The sequence below is a fragment of the Rhinolophus sinicus genome, linkage group LG07, assembly GCF_036562045.2.
Source record: "Rhinolophus sinicus isolate RSC01 linkage group LG07, ASM3656204v1, whole genome shotgun sequence".
Classification (NCBI taxonomy): Eukaryota; Metazoa; Chordata; class Mammalia; order Chiroptera; family Rhinolophidae; genus Rhinolophus; species Rhinolophus sinicus.
Genome location: NC_133757.1, coordinates 102893346 through 102919341, shown reverse-complemented (window position 1 = coordinate 102919341; position 25996 = coordinate 102893346). Strand labels below are relative to the sequence as shown.

The following is a 25996-nucleotide window of genomic DNA, read 5'->3' as shown; positions in this document are numbered from 1 at the left end:
TTTTTAAACCAAAGCTTAGGGTGTACCATTTGGCCCCATCTAGTGAGACCATCATCGAAGCGCATCACATTTTCCTTGGCTGCCTTTGCAGTTTTGAGATCTATGTGTTTCACTTCTCCCAGAAAGAGAAGCCTGTGCGAAACACTCTTATGAGCAAGGCTCAAAGAAAACATTTTGGTTTTGGAAGTAAAATGAAAACCAAAAGCAAAATTGATACCCATGCGTTAGAAGTTTCTGGAACAGACTCATTAGCTCATTAGTACAACACATCACCAGTTGGTGACTGTGCTATGTAAGAATAATAGAAATCACCTCGCCTTATTCCCACTGGCTGGCATAGGTTTTTCTCATACCATCTTTAAGTTATGAAAGTATAACTGGAAGCAGAAAACGTTTTATCTGTTACAGTATTTAAAAAGAGAGCAGCATTTTGCTGACTAACATATACTTTTCGTTTCTTTCACCATTATTTGGAAAACCGCAAACACGTCTTTCCATACAGATGACTCTCTTTTCTATAGGTCAGTAGGTCATGGCCATGGAAAGCTTCTCTGAGAGGGCTCATAGATGTTCACATATCTATAGTCACATGTCAAATTTCTCAGTTTGATTAAATGCTATCTCTAAAAGTGATATTCTATTAGAACTATTTTTTTTAAACTATTTCAACTCAGGTACATAGAAAATCCTGAAACAGTAGACAGTCATTCTGTTGAGGAAGATTCTTGGGACCTTCACCTACAGGAGCTATAGGGTTGTTTATAAGCCTATAGATAAAAAGTGTTAAAGAATTTTCAACTCTCTGTAAAAGGCATTTATTTAACCAATGATTGTTTTTTTTAACATGTCTTATCATGAAAGGAAGCAGAAACAAGTCAACCTTTATGATAGTTGAAGAATTGGGAGAAAGTTACTGGAGTGTATTTTCTTAATATTTTCTATAAGCAGATTTGTTGATACGTACTTCCAATGCTTTGCCTACCTTCTTCATAATCTTCTTTCCCTTCCTTCCTTCCTTCCTTCCTTCCTTCCTTCCTTCCTTCCTTCCTTCCTTCCTTCCTTCCTTTCTTCCTTTCTTCCTTCCTTCCCTGCCCCGTCCTTCCTTCCCTTTCTTTTTATTCTCTCTCTCCCCCCCACCCCCAACATTAAATGGAGACACACTGCCCCTATGTAGTTAACCATTCTATTAGGAAGTAAAGCTATTGAAACTCATGTTCTCCACTGCTTATTTGGCAGCTTGAACTCATGTCAAGCAAAGAAATTAAGAGAATATATAAACAGTTTGAAGTGCAAATGTTGAAAACCCAAACCTGTTACATAATGGTGTCAGGAATATATATCTGCCCAAGGACTTCTTCAATAAGACAACTTTACTACCTTGAAATATTTAGTGTTTCTGAGTGTGATCCTCAGCCATCCGTGATCTACAGATGCCAGTTAAAATGCTGGTTCCTGTCACCTACCAGTACCCATAGAGTCTGATTTTATAATTCTAAACTGGGCCTCTTTATTTTGCATAATTAATAAACTCTTTGCAGAATGACCAGAGTGATTTGTACTCCAGGGTGATCAGTTAGATGGCCTGAGTTTGAGCCCTGCTTTTGCCACTTGCTAGCTGTGTGATTTAGGGACAGTTACTTAATCTCCCTGTGCCTCAATTTTCTCATACATTAAGCAGATATAATAATAGTGCCTACCTCAAAGGATTACTAGAGGAAACAAATGGCATAATGCATATAGTGTTTATAGCAGTGTCTGGCACATAATTAATGTCCAATGACATTAACTATTGCAATTCTTTTTCTTGACGGTTACAATGTTAGAGCCCCAGAAAAGAATTCACTTGTCCTTTTTTAAATAACCTTGGTTGTTGTTGATATTGTTTTCAGCTGTTGTTTTAAAACCAACTTTATTGAGATAAATGTACATAAAATGAAATATACCCATTTTAAGTGTATAGTTCAGTGAGTTTTGGTAAATACATGCCCTCATAACCACCACCACAATTATGATATAGAACATTTCCATTACCCAAATTTCCTTGTCCCCTATGCTGGTAACTCCCCATCCTGGTTCCAGGCAGCTACTAACCTGCCTTTTGTTATTATAGATTAGTTTTGCCCTTTCTAGAGTTTCATACAAATGGAATCTTGCAGTATGCACTCTTTTATGTCTGTTTTTTTCTCAGGTAATGTTTTTGAGATTCACTTGTGTTGCTGTGTGTATTAATAGTTCCTTCTTTTCTTCTGCTGAGTAGTATTCCATTATATGGAATTTGCTCATCTGCTCATCTATAACTGGATATTTGAATTCTTTCCAGTTTAGGGCTATGGTAAATAGTCCAAATAACTTCTTTGTTGGCAGCTGGCATTAGTTTTTCTGTTTAAAAACTAGTAAATTCAAAGATTCAGTAAGTAGAATCTGTCTTTACATGGATAATTATTTTAGAATGCGTAGAAATCTTGTAAAAGTGGGGTAGGGGAGTAAGCTAGCGAAGAAAAAGCAATATCAAACATTAAGTGTATTTTTGAACTAACGATGGCTATGGACTATTTTTTTTTTTTTTTTACAGACCATATCTTTGTATGACTAAACCGTTCTTTTTAAACTTGTCAATTTTTAATCATGTGAAATACCTTTAACTGGACAGAGTTGACATCGTTACATTTAATATATGCCTTTGAACAAATTTCACAAACCTTAATTTTGCAGTATCCATTAACCCATTCATCTTAGGGACTTTTTATGTCATTATCTCCACCTTATGTTTTCTTTTCAATTTCCTGAAGTCAATGAAATTGTAAGTTATTCCTATGAGGGAGCATTTTAAAAGCATCATAAAATATATTTATAGGGTGCCATTTTCGTCTCCTTTTGAAACACAAACAACTTACAGAATACTAGTGCTATGTAATGATATTAGGAATAAAAGAGTCAATATAACTATTGTCTTAAGACATAAAATAAAAATATGGGTGTCTGTTGTGTAAATATGTGTAGAGGATTTTTAAAATATGAGAATCGATAAAAATCTCTCAGTAGCACCAAAGCACAAGAACATTATGTTTACCCAGTAAAGTATGGAATGGTATCTTTTGCAATCTAGATAAGCTAAGAATTTTCTAAATCATCAAGCCCTGGTTCCTTTTTGCTTAATAGTTCTTCCTTCAATCTCTCTTTCCTCTCACATTTTACCAAAAACAGTAAGAAGAAACCAAGCAGTGCCTTCAACACTTTGCTAGAAATATTCTCCCTTAAGTATCCAATTTCATCATTTCTGCATACGGCAGACTATATAGTTCACTAAAATTTGCCACTATATAATAAGGACGTCCTTTCCTCCTGTTCCAATAATGGGTTGCTCATTGCCATCTGTGTCCTCATCGGAAGTACTTTTAACATTCATAATTCTACCAGCGGTCCCTTCACAACATATTACGTCTTCTCTAAGATGTATAGGTTTTCTCTACCATGGCTTCCAATTCTCTATTGTGCTTCTGAATCCTTACTAGCAGAGTCAACCTCTGTATTTTTTTCAACAGTGCATTATTCAAAGCAAACTAGGCTTTTGAAAAATCATGCTCCATAAAATTCTTCCAGCCTTTACCATCTCCCTGTCCTAACGCTACTTTCACATTGTTAGATATTTGTTACACAAGCACCCCACTTCTTAATGCCAACATTTGTACTACTTTCCCATTGTTGCGGTAACAATCACAAACCTAGTTACTTAAAACAGCACAAATGGATTATCCTCCATTTCTGGAGGTCAGAAGTTTGAAATGAGTCTCACTGGATTAAAATCAAAGTGTTGGCTGGGCTGTGTTCCTTTCTGGAGGCTCCAAGGGAGAATCCGTTTTCTATTCTGATCCTGCTTCTTGAAGCTGCACACATCCCCTAAAATAACCCCCTCCCATCTTTAAATCCAGCAATTACTGGTCAAGTCTTTCTCACATTGCATCACTCTCACTCTCTCTGACTTTGACTCGGACTTCCTTGCCTCCATCCTTCATTTAGAAGTACCCTGTGATTACAATGGGCCCACATAGGTAATCTAGGATAATTTCCCCAACTCAAGGTCAGTTGATTAGCAATCTTAATTCTATGTGCAACTTAAATTCCCCCTTGCTTTGTACCATATACCATGCTATATTCACAGGTTTCAGGGATGAGGACATGGGCATCTTTGGGCCAGGGGTTGGCGGACATTATTCTGCCTACCACTCTATTTACTGCTAAAAAACACCATCTATTTTGAGAAAATGTAGTGAAAAACGTTTCTGTCACCATTAGAATCTTTTAAAGTCCAAGCTTCTTCATGAATGTCCTACCAGGACTAGAAATTTAGGGATTCCGACCTCCATGATCTGCTTTTCCTAATTAAAACGTCACACTCTGAAAGAGATATTTTGAAGTGCTAACAGGGTCCCAATAATTACAAGTTACCAGTGTAAAATTTGTCTAACTGGATGTGTTCAAAGAAAATTGAAAGCAAATAAAAAGGAGGATAAAAGAGTAATGAAAAGGAAAATTGATAATGAAGTTTATCTTACCTTTCTTGTGTTCGACAAGTTATCCTCATTTGATAAATAGTACAATCAGTGATTATTTTTGTCTGCTAGAAAATAAAGTGAATTTCTGCCCCTGATACATAACAGAAAAAATATACAATAGTGTACAATAGTCCTCTCACTTCTTCCCTCCTGCAGCATTGCCCCCTCACCCAATCTCTCAATTCCTTTTGGTTTATGAACTTGTGGTTTCGGTTTATGAACTGGACCAAGAAGCCAGCAGAGATGAATCCATCAGTCCCATTACTTTATTTGAACTGATATGGCAATAATATCGCAGAAAAAAATAAAGATGCTGGTTCTAAAAATCCCTAGGTTTAAAGAGAATCATATAACCAGTTTCCAGGTTTAGCAAACTTAATGAATTGATCATAGATCAGTGTTCTCAAATGTTAATATGCATAGGAATCAATGGGGGAGGGTTATTAAATGAACATTCTGAATCAGTAAGTTTGGGGTGAGGACTGAGGTTGCATATTTTTGACAAGGTCACAGATAATGCTGATGCTGCTGATACACAGACCACACTCTGAGTAGCAAGGAGTTACTACTCAGTAACTCCTATCCTATCTCTGTTTGTCATTGTCATTTGCAAGTGTGGAAAGAGTACATGTTTGAATGTTTTGTGCTTTTGGCAATTATAAGTACAAGAATAACAAGGCATCTTGAGAAGAACACTTGATCTATTCTGCCTAAGCCAACAAAGCTACCCAGGGTTGCTTTAAAGTGAATATTTGTCCTTGTTAACATTTTTATCAAGTTGGCATAACACTTTCCTATCCTCAATAAAGTGGAGGCAAGTAGGTTTTAACCTACACATCACCTGAAAGTCAGAAGAATGGACCTGGAAGCTGATGAAATATTCAGGTATTAATTTATCCACTCATCAGTCATTTGATGAGTGGATAAATGATTCTACTAGGATTCTCCTGAATCCCTCCCTATTAAGACCCAGGTTCATTGCTAGGCAAGTAGGCTGCAAAGATTACTTCCTTAGTGCAAAAGTACTTTCAATCCTTTGTCAGCGCCTATCAAATATCCAGATTAAGGAATGCCTTTCACAATCACCTTTTGATGAGTCCAGCCACCCTCATTCCTAGATTGGTTGCTTTTCCCACATACCTCATTGTCTGGTACAAAGGATGGGAGAAGTATACAAGATACACTATAGCTGAGACTCTACCCTGTGTAACACTGAGTAGCCCCTGACAGAAATTACTGAGGTTAAATGAAATACTTATCAAGGATTTTGGTGTGCTGTAGAATTTGAGGATGGTAAAAGCAGAAATTAAAAGCTTTAGCAAGTCACATTCCAAGATGACAGGCATACTGACAAGAGTAGTGCCAGTAGAGAAAAATGAAAACAAACAAACAAACAACAATAAAAAACAGGTTTTATACAAGCCTACAGTGCATGGCAACTAGAGGACAGGCAAATGAGGCCATTTGAACCAAACTGATCTTTCCACTTTGCCTTTCTATAGTTTTATAAATGTACATTTTATTTCTATCAAATGATAGCACTTCCTGTTTCTTGAATATCCATGTCATACCTTCCCACCACCATGCCTTTCCTCACGTTTTCCTTGGACTGAAAACAAAACAAAACAAAACAAAACAAAAACAAAAACAAACTTCTTCTATTTCATCTTTTCCCAAATATGACCAACCTTTTAAGGCCTAAGTCTAATGCTGCTCCATTGTGAAGTTTTTATCCTGTTAAAAAAAAACAAAAAACTCTTCTTCTTTGCATTCATATCATTAAACTTTTTTTTAAAAAATAGTATGTGTTTCTCTTTCAATTATGCATTAGTGGGTATTTCTTTTTATTTTTTCTTCTAGGTTTTAAATAGTACTATGAGGAGAGAAGCCCTACTGACCTAAGAGATTATCACGGGTTGCGAGTAGAAGAACAAATTTCAAAGGTGGCAGAACCAAACATGCAAACTTACAGCTATAAACTTTTGCCTGTTACTAATGCAAAATATATTTAAAAGCCTTTTTTTCTAAATGTTTTTTTTTTTTCAGTTTATTCTAACTGTTTGCCATGAAAAGAGCATGTAGGCAAGAATGGGTGAAAAACATGCAAATACTATGAGTCAAAAATGGGACCAGATTATGTAGTGGGTTTGGGGAGAAATATAATTGGAGATATCCGTGAACAATTAGTCTCAAAGTTCCTGGGTTTGAAGAAGGATCACAAAATAATCATGATTAATTGTGAACTCACAATGGAAAAGCATAATGAGATCTTTTTAAAAAGTCAGAAAGGTGACTCAAAAACAATATCAGAACTTATTTTTCTATGCTGGAATACACAACACACACAAGGCCTCCTCACGCACCTGCCCCCCCCCCCCAAACAAATGTACTGAAGCAAGCAGAATCAAGACCTTACTGAAAAGATGTAAATGCTCTGTAATCATTGAATTGCATTTGCAAAAGAGTAGATAGGCTTTAAATCTGAAAACCAGGACAAGCATGCGTGCAGATATCAACTTCCCAGCAGAAATGTTGGTATTTTTAATTGCGGAAAACTAGTTTTTCTGGCGTAGTGCAGAGTGGCGATTTCTTTTTTTCCATAAGCCAAATTTTCCATGAGTTCCCTCCCTCTTATTTTCCTTTCTTTTTCCTTGTCCCTGTCCCCTCTTTTGTTACCACAGAGTAACTGCTGGGATGGCCATTGGGTAGCTGGAGGGGCCAGGACTCAGTTCCCCTGCTCTAGTCTGGGCATGGTGGGTGGGACTCAGCACTGAGCTGGTTTTCCACAAGCAGGTTTCTATGCAGTTTTCCTACACTTTCACTGCACTAGACCCGAGGCTAAAAGTAGACAGCAGCTGGGGAGCTGCCCCAAGCGACCTACACCTGCAAGGGAGGGAGCGCCTCCAGCAGACCAGGAACAGGGCCCTGCGTGACCTCACCATGGTGCGTTTTAGCCGCTACTTTCTTTTTCAGTCTGAAGGGGAGGGGTTCTGAGAAGTCGAGTGCCGTAGGGAAAGGAACTGCCGGGTTCCTTAGGGGTCATCAGAGAGATACAGAGAGACCAGAACAGACCGTGACCGGAAAGGATTTAGTGTTTCGGAGCAGCGCGGGAATCGGGTTTGCTAGAAACGTCGCGTCCCGCCCAGCCTGTTGAGCAGGTAGACAGGAATGAGCCCAGTGTGAGCTCTGCGGCCTCGTGTGCGGTGGGTGCACTCACGCAGGGACCAACAGGTGCCACCGCAGAGTCCCCTCTCCCGCACCCCCGCCCTTGACGCCCACTTTCTCTCTGCGTTTACAGTGAGGATTTGCGAGGCGCGTCTTTGAGCTGCTGGTGATCCAGAAACAAAGCCCCGAGCTCTAGGAGGCCACCGAGTAAGTGGTCGCTGCATACCCACGCGGGTCGGGACTCCCTAGAAAGACGGTCCCTGTCCCCGGGCTTCTGGCCTGGGCTGGTGTTCCTACCCGTCCCCCACACCCTGGGAAGCCTCCCCTGCATTCCCAGCTGCCCAGCCCTGGGGGGCCGGGGCCCGGTTCCCACGCTGGGAAGGACCAAGGGAGCAAAGGAGACGGCGCCCGGGTGTCCGGCTCAGGGCTCGGGGGACCTGCGACGCCTGAGGCAGGAGGACTGACGCGGGGTGGGCGCCTGGCTGACCGCGCCAGCGGCTGCGCTCTGCAATCCCAGGCGCGAGAACGCGCGGGGCGCGCCGGGGCCGCTTCTCTCCCACGGCTGGGTCGCGGGGGCAGCTCAGTCCGCCAACCCAGTGTAGCCGGGCGGCCTGCGGCGCACGCTAGGACGAGCTGGAACGGCAAAGAGGCGCTGGGATATCAGAACCCGCGGAGCTGGAGGCTGCGCCTGGGCTTTACCGAAACTTCATCCCGCCTGCTACGGCGTGGGTGAGTGATTCGCTGTCCTGGACAGCAAACAGCTACGATAGCTGGATGGCTTAGAGAAAGCGGGCAGCAAACTTCCAGTGGTGCTGTTTCGAGCTAGACCGTAGAGTAAGTGTGTGTGTGTGTGTGTGTGTGTGTGTGTGTGTGTGTGTGTGTGTGTTAATTACTGGTTGGCAGTCTAATTTATGTTTTCATTGTGACTGCCGCACCTGGGGAAACAGTGAGCAAGGGGTCACCACCATCTCTGCGCGTCGCATTGCCTGGAGCCTGTACTCTATGTGCGAAGCAGCCTCCCTGTGACATTGGTGTGAGGGGGGCTGCACTGCAATGTGATCATGCTATGGATCTCATGAGTTTTTTTCTTTTTTCTTTTCCCGTTTGTTTTCACATCGTTGTTTTTTCATTTTGCACTTGATAAACAGTTTGCATCTTTTGAAGTAAACCAGAAGGTTGTACATTTCACTTAATGGTGAATGGCCGAAGATATCCTGGTTTCCAAAATATTGGAAACTCCTCTGAAATAGAACAGATCATGTATATATTTTTTAAATTAGAACTTCATTTGTAACATATCAGTATTGATTTTCCAGGGTTAGTCCTCTGATGCTGATTTCACTAAATGCTTACCTATTGTACTTACCAGAACTGGGCTTGGTAGGAACATTGTTAATGTTCCATATAAATAAACATTAAACCACTTAGCGATAGATACAGATTTTTCTATGTTGGTTCATAATGTAGAAATAATCTGTTGAGCTTTTCCTAAAATGGCTATATATATATATATTTCTGCTGCTGTGGTCATTTCAGGGACTATATTATGTGGAGTAGTGAAAATCATTAACAACATAAGCATATGAATGTATAAAATTCCAAAGCAAATCTTAATTTGTCATAAAGCCATATAAACTTTTTATTACTCTTTCGTTGGAGGTTTTCTGTGTAGTCTACATTCTGTTCAGTTACTAAACCACTCACAGTCTGTGTATCTGCTTCAAGGAGTCATGAAGTCCCTGGGATCTTATCAAACATTTGAGTTGCTGCATTTTTAGGGAGATAATCTAGAGTCCTTAGATATCCAAAGAGATCTGTGACCCAATAGAAAAATGAGAACCATGAAATTAAAATATATAAGCTACACTTTTTCTTGTCAAAACAATATGTTCTCTATATAAAGCCTGCAGACATAAAATAGCAGGAACAATTCTAGACTAATTAAACAGTGTGACAATAAACATTTCATTAAAAATGGACTCATGTTTTCAAATTTACCAGTTAGGAAACTTAGGTAGATGAAGTTTATTTGGTAGAAATTTGTAATTAATAGATGGGAATCTTGTTTCTTCTTGTACTATAAGATTTCTTTCCAGTATATGACAGAGGAAATTAAAATTATATTTTTCTCTCTTTGAAACCCAACAGAAATATAAAGTACTTATGCCTGATATGGTGTTTAATAGTGTATGAATATAAATAGCCCATAAAAATCCCTGTTTTTAGATGTCCCGGTAGAAAATAACATGCCTAAGAGAATTTTCTGTTATTTCTAGAATGTGGAAGAAAATGTAAAGCTATTTCATTTGTATCTTAAAAGAAAAGGAAATATGGAAAACTTCACAATGCTTAGTACTTATCTTTCTTGTAACTATTGTTTATTAAATGATCTTGCTTTAAGACATTATTTTGAAAACTTTAATATTATATTTTACTAAAAGCAAAAGAAGTAAGTGATAAAATTAAATTATTTCTATTATGAATAAGGCAACTGAATGTCAACAGTTTTGTCGTAGATATTTTTGAAACAAAAATATCTTTAGTTAACATTACTTTTTTGATAAATAAAAATATTGCATAACGTTGAATTTTGTGAGAAACTATACAAGTGAAATTAAATTCTGTATTTATATTGTAGGTTGCATTTGCCAACAATTAATATGAGTGTAGGAGGGAAAAGAGACTGATAATTTACAAATTAGTTTAAAACAACATATGTATCCCAAAAGTTTCTAATTACCTTTTTCCAGAAATAGATAAAAATCAAATTAGCCTTAAGAATGAATCTCTTCAGATAAAGAGACGTGGAAAGATAAATCAATATTTGAATATACCAAGCCGAAAAGTATGTTATTAATAGGAAAAAATTTTGGAGGAAATTAGTTATTCAGAATATTTTTTATATGTCAGATTTGCCAGGAAGTTGCTTAGCGTTTCTTGATTTGCTAGAATATATAACTTTTATGGCACTGATTTTTATATCACTTACATTATAAAATTTACCCAAACAACTTTCCTTAAACATTACTATTTATTACTTTCTGTGTATTTGTAGAAACAGATATTTTCCTTTCTAAAATATCAATAATTTCAATGGTTTTTAGTCTCTAGGCCATCTAGATTTATGAAGTATTTATTAGGTGCCTGTGCAATAGTTTTGTTTTGGGTATATCCATCTTGATCTAATACAAAAAGGGCTTTTGGCAATTTTTAGGTCTTGAGATGAACAAATTCAGTTGCCCATTGACTCGTTGACTTCCTTGGGGTTGGAATAAATTTTTAGCTACCCTGGATCACATTTGCTTCTATTTCTCTCAAGCAGTTTGGAAATATCTGACCTGTTTCATATATTTTTCTTTCCACTGTGTTCAGATCAACAGGCTTTATCTTTCTAGAATTACTTTCAAGGATACAAGAGCTTTAGGCCAGCTTCCTTCTCAGCCCACCGTGGAGAGAATGATCAGCTTATAAAATGAGGGGTATGAGCTCCCCTTGCCACAGAAAATGTGATTCTCACTTCTTGTAGTTAACTTTGCTTACCTGGAATGCTTTCTGGACATTAATAATCTTTTATTACAATAAGTTCTCCCTTTCAGAAAATCAAAGGCAACTCTCATTAATTAACTCACATACCACCTCTTCCTTCTCACCATGGTAGGAATTAGCAAGAAGCCAACAGAAGACAATAGCTTTGGGACTGAACTCCCTGGGGAAAGGAAGTTGGGAAGACCAAGGAAAACTTCTTAATCTTGACATTTTTGCCAGGTCTAACCTATCTACATATCCCACATCGCTCTGCTGCATTACATTAAAAATAGCTGTTTCGATGTCTGAATGTCTTACCAAACTCAAATTTCCCTACAAATATTCATCATTGGACTCATAGTGCCTGGCACATAGTAGGTGTCTGATAAGCTTAATTTGTTGTCTTCATAATTATTGAATTAAGTTTTTTTATGCCTTGATGCTACAGGTTCCTCTATTCAAGAATACAATTTAAAGAATTGTGTTTGTTTTGCAATGACCCTCCATGGAATATTATGATCTTTTCTAATATGGCTTGCAGCCTGTTCAGAACTGCTTGTAAAGTGTTATTTCTTTCACCATCGCCCAAATTCCCTTGGTATTTCTGAGTTCACTCTCCTTATTACCAGTGCTTGTCGACCCCTAAACTTTCCACTTTCCTTGGGAATCCAAAACAACGGAGGTTTTTCTTTCTACACATTAATCACCTGTCATTGTTCAGGACTTCATTCAAAATCTACATGTTCGGCTTTCATGGTACCTTAACCTGTTCCACTTCCCTTTGGGAATCCAAGGTATTTGCCCACCTGGGCCTTTGCATCACGCAAAATTGCCCCTGCTGAGAAAGCTAAGAACTTCAAATTCCCTTTCTGACCTCAAACTCCTATCTTTCCAGCAATTCCACTCACTTACCACTACGCAGCACCCTCCCCTTCCATTATTGTTCCTTGGCCACCCCCTAATTTTCTCATGTTTTCCTCTCTTATTTTATGCTTACCTTGGACAGCAATGTCAGCTCTGCTCCAACCCTCAAATCTCTTGCCACTAGAATCTGATTCACTCTAACTTCAATTTAATGAATGGTTAACAGTGATAGGAATTTATTTCATTCTTTCTTGGATGATTCCATATCAAAGTCTCCATAGTATGTGTTCCAGATTTCCCCAGGTTTTCCAGTCCACTCCAATGATCCTTACTCCTTTCATCCTTGGCAGATGACCTTATTTCTGAATTCACAGAAAATATGAAGTTCAATCTAGGCAAACTATTTATCAAGATTTATCTTAAATGTAGGAGGCATTTCTTTATTTGATCTGTACTTAGTATGAGAACTCTTTTCTTATATTGACATATACTGTTTGTCTCTATAGTATCCATATCCCAATGTTTACCTCTTAGAATACTTGCACAAACTGTGTGTATATGATAACTCTTGTAGTCTCTATGGTAATATCCAGTTCCTTCAACTCGTCTTGAACAGGCATGGTTGCAGAGTCTTGATATCATTAGGGCGTTTCTCCTTTGGATACATACTTGAAGTGTGGTCTCCGGAATAGAACCTAGAGGAGTGGACTAATACCATTGGATAGATCAGTTTTTCTCCTCTGGGTACCATATAGTAAATCATTCTAAAATTTAATCTGTCCTCCCCTCACTTATCTTTTGGTTTGCATCCACACTATGCTATTTAGTGCACACTGTTTTTGCATATTCTTCTGCAAATAAACTCCTCCCCAATTGTACATTTGGCCACTTGATTTGGGACTTTTAAAAATATTTACTGCATTATATAGGGTGCCATCTGGGCACTGGACTTAGTAGGGAGACCACTTCATAGACTGTGTAGATGCCTGATCAGTGCACTATACACCTGAAGCTGAAGTTGAATAATATTGAATGTGTCAACTATAATTAAACACACACACACACACACACACACACACACACACCCCCCACACACACACAGTGCCAAAAAATTGTATACACATTTTAAGAAAGGAAAACTGTATTAAAATTGTAATACTCAATGTATATCAATAACAAAAGATGAATACAAGTCACATTTGACTTCTGAAATTACAAAAGGTGTTCAAAGTGGTTACCATCAGCGCCCAGACACTTCTGATTATGGCAAACTACTGCTTGAGCAACATTGATCAAAGTATCCATTTGTATACATTTTTTGGCATCCCCAGAATGCATATGTGTAGCCCATATATATATGTGTGTGTGTGTGTGTGTGTGTGTGTGTGTATATATATATATATATATATATATATATATATATATATATATACATATATATATATATATATATGTATATATATGGTCACGGGATGTGGAGATTGGGGGAGGGGGGTTATCACTTTGTGAGGGATGTAAATGTCTATTACACTGTTTTGTACACCTGAAACTAATAAAATAAATTTAAAATAAAAACACTTACTACAATTAAATTTTATCTTTACCTTTTGTTGGCCTATTGTTCCAGAAGGTCAAGATATTTTTAGAACATATCCAAAATGTATTCCATGATGCAGACTAGCAGTTCTTCCCAATATAGAGGCATTAACAGATTTAATCAGGATACAATTAATATCTTCATCCAAGTAACTGTGTAAAAAGCTGAACTGGAAGGACATTTGGCATGATCCTAGCCACCTTCCTGTTGCTTTACATGAGTCCATGAATTAGTCCTCTTGATAAGGCTATTTGACCAGTTATATAGTCAAGTAACTCTCTTTCCTCAGAGTTTGCGTTCCTTTGTGTGGCCCAGGAGTATACTGTGACAGACTCGGTCAAATTCCTGCTGAAATGCATTTCCACTTTCTGCAGAATAGATATCAGGTAACTCTGTTAAAACAAAGAGGAAATAACACTTGATTAATTTATGATGAAAGATTCTTTGCAACCTCTCACTAGCTTGTAGGGAACTACACTTCACATGTTGAGTGCTCACATACCATAGTTTTAAGGATCTCTTGGGAACCATGCCTGGAATTAATGTCAGTCTCTCTAGGCTAGAATTGCTGGATCCACCTGCTCTGTTTTGAAAATTGAGGCAATGGCTGGATTCTTTGTTCTCTATCAACCCTTATATTCATCATAATATCTATAAAGATGATTTTAACTCTTCCCTTATGTCATCCACAAGTGCTTTCAGTACTTTGCAATGTAACTTCTTCTAATTAGTGGATTTAAACTCATTTAGAATATTTAATATCATACTATATCTTGGGTCTTTAAATTTATTATTTTGATTGTTATCTTATTTTTGCCAATATGAATATTATTTTCTTGAGGAACGGAGATGAAACAAAGCAAGAATAGTTCTGCCTGTCTGGTCATGTACTGTCATTTGAATTTCTTAATCTCCCAGCAGTCAATATACTCTTCCTATAGCCAATAAAAATGCCATTATTAGCCCTTTGTCTGGCAATAATAACAAAAACTAAAAGAACTTTTTTTGAATTTGTAATTTTTGAAAGCTTTGGGTTTCTTATACTTCAGGACATGCTGCTTAGAGGTTCAGTCACCTTTTTGTACTTCTTGCAATAAAGTTTATAATGATTGTCACTGTGGATGATACAGGCAAAGTTTATGACACAGTCCGTGACTTGAGGGAATGTAAAGTCTGCATGTAGAGATAAGAGAAGCCAGAAATAGTTTCAGAATTATATATGTCAACACGTAACAATGAACTTAACATTTGTGATGCAGTTTTAATAACTTCTAAACAGCTAAAAGAAGGAGACAGTTCTACTACAAGATGGTGCTATTGAAGAAGGCTTTCTAGAGAAGATCAAGCACTTACCGTTTCCCTGAAAATAAGACCGGGTCTTATATTAATTTTTACTCCAAAAGCCGCATTAGGGCTTATGTTCAGGGGATGTCATCCTGAAAAATCATGCTGGGGTTATTTTTTGGTTAGGTCTTATTTTTGGGGAAACACAGTAGTTGAGATTTTAAAACAGAACAAGTGTGTTGGACTTTGTAGGATATGTAGGATTTAAATAAGAGAATAATGGAAAGAATGTTCTAGACAGAGGAAAGGAAAGGAGCCTTGCAGGAAGCAGGTGAGGTGAGTGGTGTCTCTCTGTGTGTGTGTGTGTGTGTGTGTGTGTGTGTGTGTGTATGTGTGTGTGTTTGTGTGTGTGTCTCCAAAAAATGGAGAGAGAAAAGGCAACACCAAATCTTCTCAAGCCACAGCTGTGAGGTATTCCTTTGTGGAAAATACTACTCTCTCCCTCCTTTTCTAGCTTTCCTTTCCCCTTGCTCAATCTTTGAGAGGCCCATACCTACTCAGTCTTTACATTTCAAACGAGGCTCTATTTCTCAGAAACCATCCCTGATCTTCCAAGTCTGAATTGGGGGCACTGCTATGTTTTCCTTCAGTTCCCTGAACTCCCCTCATATCATTATGCTCTACTACAATGGCTTGCTGAATTGTCTGTTTTCTCTATTAGACCGTTAGACTCTGTGGGAGGAGGTACCATTTCTGTTTAGTTCTCATTCTATTCACAGACACCTAATAGAAGGGCTCCATGGATCATAAACACTCAGTAAAAATGTGTGAGATGATATGGGTCTGCTTGGAGCAATGAGGTTATGTAGGAGAATATTTATAAAAAGATGGAAGGTAAAGAGGGGTTAGATTTCTAGACCAGAATGTCAGGCTGCCTCTTTGCTTTATTAGGTAACATGGAACCATTTTGTTTTTTGAGTTTGGGATCGGGTGTATGCATTACTTTTAATTAGACCTTCATAAGTCAATTCAAACTATTTGAAGTTTGATATGCAGGTCTAGATTTACCTAGGAAATTATTTGGCGGCTTACTGTGCATCAGGTGTTTCTACTCGTGAGGTTGAGAAACCCTGTAACTTTAATACTGCGTGTTTTTATTAGAGAAGTTTTGTTATTTCAATAGTCTAATTTTATACGTGTGTACTGAAATGGTTAGCTGCTTATTGTTCTCAATTTTCAATCATTTTGCAGCTTCGGATGTACTCTACTGTAAGTAATTAAAGGATATGTAGTTTATATATCAAGTTAATAAAACACAGGGCGAGGAATTTCAATGCTCCATTAGTACAATATAAACTTTTAAGTTGTGTATTTGTGAGCACAAAGTTCAATCAATATAGCAATAAAGGTGAAATGTTTAGAAGGTTACAAGGGTAACATGGAAGAGATTTGGACAAACACAGTAACATATCAGTACTTGATATGTCAACATTTAAAACAAGGTGTCCTCACACTGGAGGATTAGCATTATGCATTTGTAAGTGGAATTAGCAAAAGGCAGTCCTCCCAGTAAAAACTCTTTGGGTAAAACTCCATTTTTGTAATGCTTGAAATAGTTACAGCCACTAATTGTAAGTAACATTCCTCTTTGTCCACCTCTACCCCAAATAACAATTTAATATGCCACAACATTTATATCTGGTTCTTTTCTGTGGTGACTACCCAGAAAAATATTCTTAAGCTGTTATTGTGTCATCTAATGCTAAAAAAATCAGCAGTATTATGTAGGAGAGCTGTGATATTTCTTGACAGAGCATGTACCTTGGTTGGATAGCAAATTCTTGCAACTGAAGTTTCTGCCTTTCCCCTTTCCTCCCTCTGAAGCTATAAGAGTTTATCCTAACTTAGGTTGCATTACCACCTAAAGCTCACTTGCTGGCTTAGCCAAGATCAAGAAGGTTATAAATGAGGTGTATTGCAAGGCCACTCCCCAAAAATGTTTCTGTCCTATTGGTCCTTCTCATGGCCTAAAATTCCTTTGTATTATTGCAATCTTTTGGATTTTATTTTTTGGAAGCCATGGGACAACTCTTTTACCTAAAAGACCACTACAACCATGCTTGCCCAATAGGAAAATTCACTTTTATTATGTTGCCTTCTGCCTTCAATCAAGAGCGTGGTTTCTTGGACATAGACTTTTAAAGTTAAGAGTAAAAGAAACTGAAAGACCCAGCATGTGGGGCATAGACAAGAAAGATAGATACAAGCAGGGAACAATCGGCAATGACATGGTGCTCAGACAGGAAGAAGGTCAAACGAAAGGAGAGCAGGTCCTGAAAATAACTATTTCTTTATATTTTTGTTACCTATTAGTTTTCTTCATTGCTAATGAAGCAGTGTGTTAAAGGGGGGCGTTTAGAACATATTTCCTCACCAACATGTTGTGGCCTTCATTATGTACTTAAATTAAACCAGAGTAAAACTGGTTTAGTTATTTTTATCTTACTATTGGATATGTTTCAGTGCCTAGTGGAAACTGGTAGCTGCATGTTGTGCAGTCTGGTCTGTTCTACACAGAGTAAAATGGTTTTTGGATATGATTCTTTACATTAATTTGTTGTCCTTGGTAAATAATCATTGGTCAATATTGTCAAGAACTTTTCCTGCATACCATGTGTTAAAGACCATTTTAAGTGGTGTAGGGATCACACAGTGTTCATAACTTCAAGCAGATAATCTGACGGCCATACTTGACTGCCTAACTCTGCCATCCAATGCCGTGTTCATTCTCTTAATTGAAAACTATGTTATGTCCATATTGTCTCTACTGTAATTAATCACCATGCTCTTCTTTGTTTCTGATGTTAGGCCAATTATATCCTTTATTTCTGATATTGTATTGTTCATTTTTAGCATTTTCGATTATTTCTTTACTTTCTATTTTTCAATTGAAACTCCCTATTTATATATGCTCTCCAATTCTACCCCTGGATTCTGTAATACATTTATCACGGTTATCTTTAAGTTCCTGTCTGATAATAATATCTGGGCCAGTTTTTGGTCTGTTTCCATTAATTGTTCTCTTGTGCGTGCGTCACATTTTTCTTCCTCTTCATGTGTCATATGTGTCATAGGTTGTGAGTGTCATATCACACATATGTCTTAGGCTGCAAGTATGGACGATTGAGTCAATATAAGTTGTGGGGCTCCTCAGGATTCTAATCTGTAATACATCAGTTGGAAGTTTAACCAGCTTCTCTTGACCTCTGTCTATGGACTTCTGTCACTTTCTACTACTTCATCTAGGCTGAAAATAACCATGGCTCTCATTTCTCCTAGGGCCCGCTATTCATTTATTTTGGAATTTAGTTCCTTTAGGTTTGTCTGACTCCTTGACTGAGTTTTTTTTTTTTTTCTTTTTTTTAATCACTTGGTTAAAGTATAATTTATGTATAAGAAACTTCACATATATAAAATATACAATTGGGTAAGATCTGACAGGTTTATACGCCTATGAAACTACCACCACAGTCAAGACAAAAAAAACAACAAAAAACATTTCCATCACCCCTAAAAGTTTTCCTGTATCCCTTTCTAGTCAGTTCCCCTTTCCTCTCCTATCCCCTGGTAACTGTTGATCTGCTTTCTGTACTTATAGATTGGTTTGCAGTGTGCAGATTTTATATAAAAGTAATATTACAGTATATACTCTTGTGTGTGTGGTCTCATTCACTCAGCATAATTATCTACTTTACTGCATGTATCTGCTGAGTAAGAGTTCTTTACATATATGGCTATATAACACCATTTTTATTTATTCACATGATGAAAGATATTTGAAACATTTCCGATTTGGGGCTATTACAAATAAAGCTGCAATGAACATTTACGTATAAGTGTTTGTTAGAATATATTATTTACCTTTTTATTGGGTAAATGCTTAAAAATAGAACAGCTGAGTGGTATGATAGGATATGTTTAACATTTTTTAAAAATTTATTGGGGTGACAATTGTTAGTAAAATTACATAGATTTCAGGTGTACAATTCTGTATTACATCATCTATAAATCCCATTGTGTGTTCACCACCCAGAGTCAGTTCTCCTTCCATCACCATATATTTGATCCCACTTACCCTCATCTCTCACCCCCCTTACCCTCCGGTAACCACTAAACTATTGTCTGTGTCTATGAGTTTTTGTTTCTCATTTGTTTGTCTTGTTCTTTTGTTGTTTTTGGTTTATATACCACAGTGAAATCATATGGTTCTCTGCTTTTTCTGTCTGACTTATTTCGCTTAGCATTATACTCTCAAGATCCATCCATGTTGTCACAAACGTTCCTATATCATCTTTTCTTACTGCTGAATAGTATTCCATTGTGTATGTATACCACAACTTCTTTATCCATTCATCTGTCGAAGGACATTTTGGTTGTTTCCATGTCTTGGCCACCATAAACAAAGCTGCAATGAACATTGGAGCACACGTGTCTTTATGGATAAATGTTTTCAGATTTTTTGGGTAGATACCCAGGAGAGGGATTGCTGGGTCATATGGTAATTCTATTCGTAATTTTTTGAGGAACCTCCACACTGCCTTCCATAACGGCTGCACCAGTCTGCATTCCCACCAACAGTGTATGAGGGTTCCTTTTTCTCCACAGCCTCTCCAACACTTGTTACTATTTGTCTTGTTGATGATAGCCATTCTGACTGGGGTGAGGTGATATCTCATTGTGGTTTTTATTTGCATTTCTCTGATGATTAGTGATGTTGAGCAATTTTTCATATGTCTATTTGCCATTTGTATGTCCTCTTGGAAAAATGTGTCTTCAGGTCCTCTGCCCATTTTTCAATTGGGTTGTTTGTTTTTTTGTTGTTTAGTTTCATGAGTTCCTTGTATGTTTTGGATATTAGCCCCTTACCCGAGGCAATGTTTGCAAAAATCTTCTCCCATTCAGTTGGTTGCCTCTTTATTTTGTCGATGGTTTCTTTTGCTGTGCAGAAGCTTTTAAGTTTCATATAGTCCCATTCATTTATTTTAGCTTTTACTTCCATTGCCTTTGGAGTCAAATTCATAAAATGCTCTTTGAACCCAAGGTCCATAAGTTTAGTACCTATGTTTTCTTCTATGCAGTTTATTGTGTCAGGTCTTATGCTTAAGTCTTTGATCCATTTTGAATTAATTTTGGTACATGGTGACAGATAGCAGTCCAGTTTCATTCTTTTGCAAGTGGCTATCCAATTCTCCCAGCACCATTTATTGAAGAGGCTGTCTTTCCTCCATTGCATGTTTTTAGCTTCTTTGTCAAAAATTATCTGTCCATATTTATGTGGTTTTATTTCTGGGTTCTCAATTCTATTCCATTGGTCTATGTGTCTGCTTTTCAGCCAATACCATGCTGTTTTGATTATTGTAGCCCTGTAGTACAAGCTAAAGTCTGGGAGTGTGATACCTCCAGTAATGTTCTTTTTCTTAAGATTGCTTTGGCTATTTGGGGTCTTTTGTGGTTCCAAACAAATCTGATGATTTTTTGTTCTATTTCTTTAAAAAATGCCATTGGGATTTTGATGGGGATTGCATTAAATCTGTATATTGCTTTGGGTAATATGGCCATTTTAACTATGTTGATTCTTCCAATCCATGAGCTCGGAATGTCTTTCCATTTCTTTGTGTCTTCAATTTCTTTCAAAAATGTCTTATAGTTTTCAGCATATAGGTCTTTCACATCCTTTGTTAAATTTATTCCTAGGTATTTTATTCTTTTTGCTGCAATTGCAAAAGGAATTGCTTTTGTATTTCTTTTTCTGAGATTTCATTGTTAGTATATAGGAATGCAATGGACTTTTGTATGTTGGCTTTGTAGCCAGCAACTTTACTGTATTCGTTGATTGTTTCTAATAGCTTTTTGGTGGAGTCTTTAGGGTTTTCTATATATAGCATCATGTCATCTGCAAAGAGTGATAATTTAACTTCTTCATTCCCAATTTGGATGCCTTTTATTTCTTTCTCTTGCCTGATTTCTCTGGCAAGGATTTCTAACACTATGTTGAAAAGCAGAGGTGATAGGGGACAGCCCTGTCGTGTTCCTGAACGTAGAGCAAAGGGCTTCAGTTTTTCACCATTAATTATGAGATTAGCTGAGGGCTTGTCATATATGGCCTTTATTATGTTAAAGTATTTTCCTTCTATACCTATTTTATTAAGTGTTTTAATCATAAATGGATGTTGTATCTTGTCAAATGCTTTTTCTGCATCAACTGATATAATCATATGATTTTTGTCCTTTATTTTGTTTATGTGATGCATCACATTGATGGATTTGCGGATGTTGAACCATCCTTGTGCCCCGGGGATGAACCCCACTTGGTCGTGATGAATAATCTTTTTAATGCATTGTTGCATGCGATTTGCTAGAATTTTATTTAGGATTTTTACATCGGTATTCATCAGAAATATTGGTCTGTAGTTTTCCTTTTTTGTGTTGTCCTTACCAGGTTTTGGTATCAGGGTAATGTTGGCCTCATAAAATGAGTTAGGGAGTACTGTCTCTTCTTCAATTTTTTGGAAGAGTTTGAGCAGGATTGGTATTAGATCCTCTTTGAAGGTTTGGTAGAATTCACTAGTGAAGCCATCTGGTCCCGGACTTTTGCTTTTGGGAAGGTTTTGGATGACTGATTCAATTTTGTTACTGGTGATCGGTCTGTTTAGATTTTCCAGTTCTTCATGGTTCAGCCTTGGAAGGCTATATGTTTCTAAGAACTTGTCCATTTCTTCTAGGTTATTGAACTTGGTGGCATATAGTCCTTCATAGTATTCTTGGATGATCCTTTGTATTTCTGTGGTGTCCGTGATAACTTCCCCTTTTTCATTTCTGATTTTGTTAATTAGTGTCTTCTCTCTTTTTATCTTAGTGAGTCTAGCCAAGGGTTTGTCAATTTTGTTAATCTTTTCAAAGAACTAGCTCTTTGTCACATTAGTTTTTTCTATTGTCTTTTTGTTCTCTATTTCATTTAGTTCTGCTCCGATTTTTGTTATTTCCTTTCTTCTGCTGACCTTGGGTTTCACTTGTTCTTCTTTTTCTAGTTCTTTAAGGTGTAACATGAGGTTATTTATTTGGGATTTTTCTTGATTCTTGAGCTAGGCCTGTAATGATATAAATTTCCCTCTAAAACTGCTTTCACTGCATCCCCCAAATTTTGGTAGGATGTATTTTCAGTGTCATTTGTTTCTACATATCTTTTGATCTCTCCTCTAATTTCTTCTTTGACCCAGTCTATCTTTAAAAGTATTTTGTTTAATCTCCATGTATTTGTGTTTTTTCCTGCTTTCCTTTTGCAGTTGATATCCAATTTCAAAGCCTTGTGATCAGAGAATATGCTTGGTATGATTTCAATCTTCCTAAATTCGCTGAGGCTGATTTTATGTCCCAATATATGATCTGTCCTTGAGAATGTTCCATGTACACTAGAAAAGAATGTATAGTCTGATGTTTTAGGATGAAATGCTCTATATATGTCAATTATGTCCATTTCATCTAATGTGTCATTTAGGGCTGCTATTTCGTTATTTATTTTCTGTTTGGATGATCTATCCATAGCTGTCAATGATGTATTTAAGTCCCCTAGTATAATTGTGTTTTGGTCAATTTCTCCCTTTAGTTCTGTTAGTAGTTGCTTGGTATATTTCGGTGCTCCCTGATTGGGGGCATAAATATCGATGACTGTTATGTCTTCTTGTTGTATAGTCCCCTTTACCATTATGAGATGTCCATCTTTGTCTCTTGTTATCCTTTTCACCCTGAAGTCTGTTTCATCTGATATCATTATGGCTACACCTGATTTTCTCTGTGTACCATTTGCTTGGAGTGTCAATTTCCACCCTTTCACTTTGAGTCTATGCTTGTCCTTGTAGCTGAGATGCGTCTCTTGTAGACAGCATATGGTTGGGTTTAGTTTTTTGATCCAATCTGCTACTCTGTGCCTTTTTCTTGGTGAGTTCAGTCCATTTACATTTAGGGTGATTATTGATATGTGAGGATTTCCTGTCATTCTATCTTTAGTTTTCTGGTAAGGCTGTGTCTCCATTGTTTCTTTCTTTTTGTTGTCTATTATTTCTGTGTGGTGGTATTCTATGATGTTTCCCTCTGTTTCTTCTTTTATTACAATATGTATTTCAGTTCTGGATTTTTTTTGAGTGGTTACCCTTAAGTTTATGTAAAAGAAAGTTTGATATTTAGAGTATTCCGTTTTCTTCAGCACGCTTACTTTCTCCATTTCCGTATTCCGGTTCAGGCCTTTACTCTCCCCTTTTTTATGTTTTGGTTGCCACAAATTGTCCCTGTTGATGGTGGTCGAATAGCCTCCTTTAGTATTTCTTGTAGTGCAGGTCATGTATTAGAAAATTCCCTCAGCTTCTGTATGTCTGGAAAGGTCTTTATTCCTCCTTCATATCTAAAGGATATCTTTGCTGGATATATTATTCTTGGCTCATAATTTCTCTCTTTCAATAGTTTGAATATTTGGTTCCACTCGCTCCTGGCTTGTAGAGTTTCTGCTGAAAAATCTGATGATAATCTAATGGGCTTTCCTTTGTAAGTTACCGTCTTCTTTTCCCTGGCTGCCTTGAGGATTCTTTCTTTGTCGTTGATTTTAGACAGCTTCAATACAATGTGCCTTGGAGAAGGCCTGTTGGGATTAAGGTAATTAGGTGTTCTATTTGCTTCTTGGATTCCAGGGTCCAGTTCTGTCCACAAATTTGTGAAGTTCTCATGAATGATTTGTTTGAATATATATTCTCTGTTCCCTTCTCTCTTTCTTCTCTTTCTGGTATGCTCATTATTCTTATATTGCTCTTTCTGATGGAGTCAGTAAGTTCTTGTAGAGTTCTTTCATTTCTTTTAAGTATCAAGTCTCTTTCTTCTTCCATCCATGTCATTTCCAGGTTTCTATCTTCGATGTCACTGATTCTTTCCTCCATCTGGCCAACTCTACTACTTAAGCTGGCTATTTTATTCTTAATTTCTTTATTGAGTTTTTAATCTCCAGAAATTCTATTTGGTTCTTCTTTAAAGTTTCAGTCTCTTTCGTAAAATGTTCATGTTGTTCTTTGATTGAGTTTCTGAGTTCTTTAAACTGCCTTTCTGTGTTTTCTTGCATCTCGTTGAGTTTTTTCAGAACTGCAGTCTTGAATTCTCTGTCATTTAAGTCACATATTTCCATATCTTTAAGTTCCTTTTCTGGAGACTTTTCACTTTCTTTTTGAGCTGTCTTGTTGCCTTGGTTATTCATGGCAATTGCTGATTTATTATTTCTTTTCCTAGACATCTACAGGAGTGGCTTCTGCAACAGGGTGATAGGAAGAGGTCTTTCTTTTGTTTTCCAGTACTTGTTGGTAGAATGTTTTATTTTCTCTCCGACTGCAGCCTTTTTTTTTCTCTCTTACACGGTACTGCTATGTTTTCTCTGCACCATTCCAGCTTCTCACACAATGGGGGGATTCCCTGGGAGACAAGCTTCTCCTCTGTTAATAGTTCGCCTTGCTCACAGGGCGCAGTGTCCCTGTGGGTATGCGGAGAGCTTTTGATGTTCCAAAGCTCTTCCTGCACCAGATTCAGAGCCCGTATGTTTCAGCAGTTCTGTTCACTCCTGCAGGGATCCGCCCAGATAGGTGGGACCAGGGGCGGGGTGAGTTGTGAGAGGTGGCCCAGAGCAATGGCGGCAACAACCACCACAGCTGGTCCTGCTTCCACAGCAACCTCTTCTTTGCCAGAACTAGTTGGGCTACGAATCTGTATCTGCAGTCCACAGTTCTCAGAACAGCAAATATTCTGTTCTTTCAATCTGACATTGCTACTGTTCCACTTCTAGCACCAGGCAGATGGGGGCAGGGCGAGCTCTGGGAGGGTAGGGAGGGGGCGGCTAGTCTCAGTGCCTAAGGCTTCCGTTCTCTGCTCAGCAGTGAGGTCTTATACCACCATTTTCAGCCTTGTTCCCTCAGTCTTTTCTCCGAGGTCTCTGTTGTTAGCGTTGGGTTCAGCCGTGTTATATGCTGCCCCCTCAGCCCTGTGGGCCATAAGCGGAGCCCTAGCAGTCCGAGTGCTTCCCTCTCCCGCAGCTGCGGTAGCTCCGGGAAGCAGCGAGCTCGGAGGACTGAGCTAGGTCTGCGTCCTGCGCCCGGGCAGCTCCGTCTCCGCACTTCTCCCTTCTGTACTCCCCGACTCATGTGATTCGCCCACCTTTAGGTGAATTTAGTAGTGGGCCTCTTCGTCTTGCCTGTCTGCTATGCAGGGAGTCTTTTGTGGAGTTATTGTTGTTCGATTAGTTGTAAATTCCAGGGGAGCTTTACAGAGGCTCACCTCACGCCGCCATTTTGATGACGTCTCTAACATTTTAAGAAACCACTAAACTGTTTTCCGAAGTGATTGTCTCTTCTTAGATTCCCTCCAGCAGTATATGAGAATTCTAGTTATTCTACATCATTACTAATTCTCGGCATTGTCAAACTTTAAAAATTTAGCTATTGTAAAGGGTTTTCACCTCATGACTAATAATACTGAACATCTAAAGAGATATTTATTGGGTATTTATATATCTTCCTTAATGAAGTGTCTGTTCAGATCTTTTGCCCATTTTTTTTAATTGAATTGTTTGTTCACTTATTTAACTGTAAAACTTTACATATTCCGGATTTAATTTCTCTGCTGATATATGTGTGGGAAATATTTTCTCCCAGTGTGTGAATTGTTTTTTATTTACTTAACTGTATCTTTCAAAAGCAAAATATTTTTAAATTTTGATGAAGTCCAGTTAATCATATTCTTTTATGTTTCATGCTTTGTTGTGCTTATTTAAACATTTTTGCCTCATACAAGATCACAAAGATTTTCTCCTAGAAGTTTCATAGTATTAACTTCTGCATTTAGGTCTGTGATTAATTTAGAATTCATTTTTGTGTTTGATATTAAATATGGATCAAAGTTCATTTTTTTCCCCATATGGATATTC

The 25996-nt window shown here is 37.6% G+C and overlaps 1 protein-coding gene across 13 annotated transcripts in view; it reads left to right on the top strand.

Moving 5' to 3' along the window:
• The first annotated feature begins 7361 nt into the window (after positions 1-7361).
• Positions 7362-25996, top strand: part of GUCY1A1 (guanylate cyclase 1 soluble subunit alpha 1) — a 61442-nt gene continuing 42807 nt past the window's right edge. For 3 of the 13 annotated variants that reach the window (XM_019733227.2, XM_074338406.1, XM_019733230.2), the window contains exons 1-2: positions 7557-7711; positions 7852-7925. The gene's annotated coding sequence lies outside the window, so the exon portion shown is untranslated. Of the gene's footprint in view, positions 7497-7550; positions 8448-8522; positions 8553-25996 lie in introns of those variants that run through there. The other 10 variants (XM_074338407.1, XM_074338409.1, XM_074338408.1 and 7 more) reach the window with 7 other exon arrangements.